Consider the following 6,262-nt stretch of genomic DNA (forward strand, 5'->3'; position numbering starts at 1 on the left):
AAGAAAGAAAAAAAGAAATTAGATATCTTAAAAGTGAAGTTCAAACTTGTCCCAAGGAACTAGACACCACTAATCAGCAGGAAGTAGTCTAAGGATAACATCACCCATTTCCTCCTTTTTGGTTTTTTCTCTTATCTAACATTAGGGAGTTGAAAGGGTAGAAAAACTGTGGAGAATGGTAGAAGAAAGAACAATGAACAAAGTAGTAAAAGATAGCAACATGCTGTACTTCTTAATAAATTTGCTGAACATAAGTCATCAATTTAGTCTAGATTTCCTGGTCCCAGATATTGTTGCTTTTGTCATTTATTTATTATCTTCTTGATTCCTCATCTCCAGTCCTTCTACTTAACACTTCATCATTCTAGATCCTTTTTTCTATTGGTTCAGGTCACTTGATCAAAAGCAAATCAGGGGAGGAAACAGTTCATTTAGACCACAAGTTACAGTTCATCATCCAAGCAGGCAAATGCAAGAACTCAAGAAATTAAAGCAGAAACCACAAACGGGCACTGTGCATTGGCTTGTTCCCTCTGGTTTGCTCAGGCACCCTTCTTATACAGTTTAATCCTACCTGTCTGGGCATGACAATACCCACAGTGGGCTGGGCCCTTCTCCAAAAATTAGCAACTAATAAAATGTTTCACAGGCATGGCCATAGACCAATCTGATATGAGCAGTTCTTCATCTGATGTTCCCATTTCATAGGAGACTCTAGGTTTCTGACAAGGTAACAGTTGCAGCTAATTAGGACACATGTAGTATCAGAGCCAGCTTTATGTGGAACTGAGTAAGAGTATCTTGGTTCATGGTTGGGCATGGGCCTGGAACCCCAAGACTCTAAGGGAGAAACGGCAGGTGTTCGGCCACGTCCCCAGAACCCAGAGTCCTGACATGCAGTCTTGTCTCCATAGACCTACATTGTTCAGTCACTTAGGCCATTACAGCCCCTCCCAAAGTGCACAGGTAGAGTGACTACAGGCCTCAGGCCCTAGGGATTTACATACTAATAAAGGCCAGAAGATGGAGAAAATTAAGCATTCTTCCCCGGGCCCTCCCCCTTTCTCCCTCCATATTTAACTCAGGTCTGCCCTGAGTTTCAGGGGTTACATCCATACCATCTACCATGAAAATAAACCCTTTTGGAACTATGGACATTCTCGTGTCTTTGGGGCCTGCCACCGTCAAAGCCTCCAGCCTCTGGAACCTTAGACTTTCTCGTGTATGTGAGACCCAGCACGGAAAGCTTCCTGGACACCTCCGTGGTTATTTTCCCACAGCTTTATATGGGTCATGGAGATCTGAAATCAACTCCTTATATCTGATGAGAAAATACTTTAGCCAGTGGGTCATCTACTAAGACCAATTCTGTGTTTTGATAAAAACTATAGAAGTAAGTTGCTTGAACATCACAATTTGTTAAAACCACTAATAAATGTGTTATCTATCTATTTATCTATCTGTCTACCTATCTATATATAAAATTTTTATTGTATAAAGAAGACATCAAAAAGTTTATGGAAAACGATTAAGAAACATCAGTACAAAAGTGTGGAATTCAGACATTTAATTAAAAAGAAAACCGTGGCACGTCAATACAGAAGTGTGGAATGTAGTCATTTAATTGAAGAGAACATCATAGCACATCAATAATTGTTGTTGGGCTTTTGTTGGCTTTTCAAAATTTACACATTGTTATGAAGGTTTTTTTTTCTTTTTCCAAACACTCACTTTCACAACCATTTTAAAAATAATTCTTATATTATTTCTCTTTGAAAAACTAGCTGCCAAAGTTTGTAGAAACATCAGGACTCATAAAAACTAGACCTACCCTAAACAGAGTGATTCTTTTCAATCCTGTAAATACTTACAATTGGACTTGTCATTAACTGAAAAGAAAAAAGTGTCTTTCAAAAGCCAGAGCAGTAAGCATTATTAAGTCTGAGTATTTTCATTGTAACTAAGATGTTTCATAAGACTGCAAAATATGTGAAAACATTCTACATGTTCTGTATAGAATTGATAAAGCATTACCATAATTTTAACCATGTTTGCTATATACCACTTAGATTATGGGAAAAAACTATGTGATAAAAGTATATCATAACTATTTATTCCAACTAAACAAAGTACTTCATTTTTTCCTATAAAATATTCAACATAAAATTGCCAGTTCGTAGCAAAGAGCAAAGTTATATGGAAATTTCCAGGTCAGCTAATCTCTCACAACATAAAATGTTCATTGACTTTGTAATCAAATTTACTGGAATTGTGTTTAAAATATCTTCATTTGTAGCTTTATACCTCAATTATATTTCTTCATTTCCAGAGGTTGACCTGAGTCAAATAAATAAACCTCCTCATTATCCCAAATTATGGTGCTTTTCACTATGTCACTTCTTAATTAATTTTCTATTATACATACGAAGCATTATTATTTAATTTTTAGTAAGGACATACTTGTTTATCTTCTTATAAGTTATAAAATAAATAAATTCTATTTACCTGGAATTATCTTAATTGCATTTAATAGTCCATGTTATTTTATTTTTTTTTAAATTAATCTTTTGCTTTTATCAAAGGACTTTAAACTATTATCTTAATTCAAATGTAAAATGAAAGTTCCTTAATTTTGTAAATGAATTTTGAATACTTTGTCTAATCAGTTTGGCTAAATGGTGGATAATTTCCGAGAGTAGCCGTAAATTTGAAGCCCACAGTTTAGAAAAAGTTATGTTCAAAGCTGCCATAGCTTGGATCCTGCAAGGTAATCTAGGTAAGGAGTTTTGGCCTCCATGAAGAAAGGCACTGTCCAGTCAGCAGCTCATCTGAATATAACAAGAGCAAAAGAGAGGCCAACTGCTCTCTTCTGGGTCAGGGGCAGACAGTTCCATTCCTGGCCATCAGAATTCCAGGCTGCCCTTTGCACTCCAGGAATTAGACTAAGTTCTTAGATTTGGGGCCTCAGGTGAAGAATTCCACAGTTGACTTCCCTACTTTTGAGAGGTTTGCAGCTGGTTTGTGCTACACTGGCTATTCAGCATTTCTACCTTGTAGTCTGTCTCGTCTTTTACAACCAAGCACGAAAAAATACATTTTCATCATCTGTGTATTTATAATTATCATTCATATCAATGTCTTGAAATCTATGGATTTAGACTCTCTAGTGCCCTAACCAATGCAGTGACCCACACCCATCATTACTGGGAAGCAGATCACCAATTACCACTAATGATGAACAATAAAGGTATTTTCTTTCATTACCTTAAGTCTGTCAATCAACAAGAGGTCTTTGCAGCAGCTACCCTCTTCTGCCTGCCCATTATGTAATGTATTAGCAACTGTACAATGAACAAACTAATCAGGGAAAAGAATAGTTCTAGGAAATAATGTTTATTTCTGAGATTCAAAGTACTAGGAAGCATCTTCTGGCTAGGCAGTTAGAATCAGGTGTGTTATCAAGCTAACCCACCAAAAGCTATCTACCAGGGTGTAAGCACCCATCAATATCCTATGTAAGATATGAATAACCATGCATATGTTTATATATTATATATAAATATTATATAAAATGGATTATACTATAAACAAACACATGTTGGGCCCCATTTTGGCCCTGGTTTGGGCCTTATCGACAAACCCAGGCCTGGCTTTTCGGGCCTCCAAGAGCATATTGATAAGTGTCTCTCCATCCTTAAATATAATAATTTTTGGGTTGCTCCTGAAAAGATTCAAAAGGTGGTGCTGTTTAAGATCCTGGGCTCCATGTTGTCCTTGGATGCTGTGTGCCGTGTTAAGGCTGAACTTCAAATTCAAGATTTCTATACCCTCCCACAGTCACAAAACCTTTTGGGAGAAATTAATTAGATGAGGTCTTGGATCGCCATTGCTACAGAAGATCTAAAATCATTATTTGACCTTAAGGGAAATGGCATCTCTACCTCTATATTGCTGACATCTGACGATATCCAGTTGTTGAACAAGATTCAACCATTGATTCAGCCACCCTTAAGGGACACGATCCCAACCTATACTTTATTTTGTATATTTTCCCTGGAGAAGTGTTGTGCACTGTGCTACTTGGTCAAGAGGGCGAACCTGTCCGTTGGATCCACCTTTCAGTGGAAGGGGCCCCTTAAGTTTACTCTATGGCTAACTAGCTGGCCTATTGCATTGTTAAGGAGAGAGATCTTTCCATTAGGCTCTTTGGGGCAGAGCCTTCTGCCCTCATTACCCCATTTAAGAATACAGATTTCCTTTGGTTACAGAGACGCAATAGCCAGGTTGCTTTGACCCTAGAGGGCTTTCTTGGTGAAACTGATTGCCACTTTGGATCATATAAGTGGGTGAGTTCCTTTCCCAGACTTGAGTGGAAGACCTCCATACCTTTTCTATCTAGCCCCAATCCAAATTATTCCACCATTTTTACCAATGGTGAGAGCTTGGGGTTCTCCATTGTTGCTTCCCCCCCCCCCTTCCTCATGAGACAAAGGTCCATCACCTATAAAGTCATACCTCCAAGAAATTGAGGGCTCTGCCCAATTTAAAGAATTGTTTGTAGTGCTTATGGCATTAGATATGATTTCTGAATCCCTTAATTTGTTTTCTGACAGTCTCTATGTAGTAAATCTACTGCCTAATTTGATAGAGGCTCATATTGGGCTTGATTCTAACCCCATCATCCTCTTGATGATCCAGGCACATACCCTACTAAAACAAAGACAATATCCCATTTATCTCCAACACCTTCAAGGTCATCAAGACCTCACAGGGTTTCTATCCACTGGAAACCACCTGGCAGATCAATTGTTTTGGGTTTACAATATCATACTATGGCCAAAGAGATTCAGTTTCACTCATTAACTCATGTCAACTGGAGGGACCTAAGACATAAATACCCCCAGGTCCCAATAAAAGACCATGAAAAAGATCATCCATACCTGTAGGTCTTGTCAGTCATTCTTACAGGGACCTCTCCTCCAGCCCATGGGGAGCAATCCCCAGGGTCTCTCCCCTAATAATCTTTGGCAACTCGATGTTACTCACTATTCCCCATTTGAGAAGCTAAAATATGTGTTTGCGATTGTTGATACCTTCTCCCATGAGTGCTGGGCATTGGCCCATGCCATAGAAAAATCTAAATATGCTACTTTTCATATGCTTCAATGTTTTGCCATTCTCAGACTTCCAGATCAAATCCAAACAGATAATGGCCAATGTTTTACAAGCAAACCTTTTTCAGAGTTTCTCCATACATGGAAGATCTCCCGCACTATGGGAATCCCTTACAACCCAAGAAGACAGAGAATTGTTGAAAAATAAAATCAAGCATTAAATTCTCAGTTACAAAAACAAAAGAGGGAGTCTTTACCCCCACATCATCAGCTAAAAAAAAGCATTATTCACTTGAAATATTTTAAATTTTTAAAAAGAAAATCCTCAGTTGTACCCATTTCAAAGACATTGGACCGTCTCCATCTCCTATAGTTCAATACTAGTCAGATGGAGGGACCCACTGATGGGAGCCTGGAGAGGACCAGACTCATTCCTAACAGCTGGGAGAGGATTCAGCTGCATATTTCTCCAAAGTGAAAAGAGACCAATCTGGATACTGGCCAGAGATATAAAGTATATGCCTCAACAAAGGGAAACTGACAATGATATTTTCAGGGAGTCCACCTTCCCTGAGAAACTCCCCATGCTTCTCCCACAGGAGACCAAGATGATCAGAAGATGACCCTGTTATTGACATGGATGTTGCTTCCCATCTTGACTGTGAGAGGACTCGGGGACCTCTGAGGAGCATGAGAGATCTTTAAAAAGCAGTCAAGTGATCACTGTGACTCTACAGGTGACCAGAGCTCCAAAACAACCCATTGTGGACTGGATTTCATTGCCTATTACCCTATTTCCTCCCCCTCCTTGGCCCCTTTCCTTCTCCTCCTCCTTATCCTTTTCTCCTCCTCCTCCTTCTCCTCCTTCTCCTTATCTTGACTGTTAGGCAATGTGTGCTCAATAAGCTCATTCAATTTATCCATCAGAGGCTAGAGATGGTCCAGCTTCACCAAGTTGAGGTTCATTACCAAAGATTTGTCTCTTCCAAGCCAGGTTCTACATATGCCTCTGCCTACAAACACCCCTCTTCAGCTCTCCACCTGACCAACGTTGAGTAAAATCTCAGATGTGTGAGACAACCTAAGACAGGTCGTGGAGCAGCCCCTCCCCACTTTGAGCCAGAGTGACACATCTTATCCAGAGGTGG

Source organism: Grammomys surdaster, unplaced genomic scaffold, assembly GCF_004785775.1.
Source record: "Grammomys surdaster isolate TR1022 unplaced genomic scaffold, NIH_TR_1.0 279, whole genome shotgun sequence".
Taxonomy (NCBI): Eukaryota; Metazoa; Chordata; class Mammalia; order Rodentia; family Muridae; genus Grammomys; species Grammomys surdaster.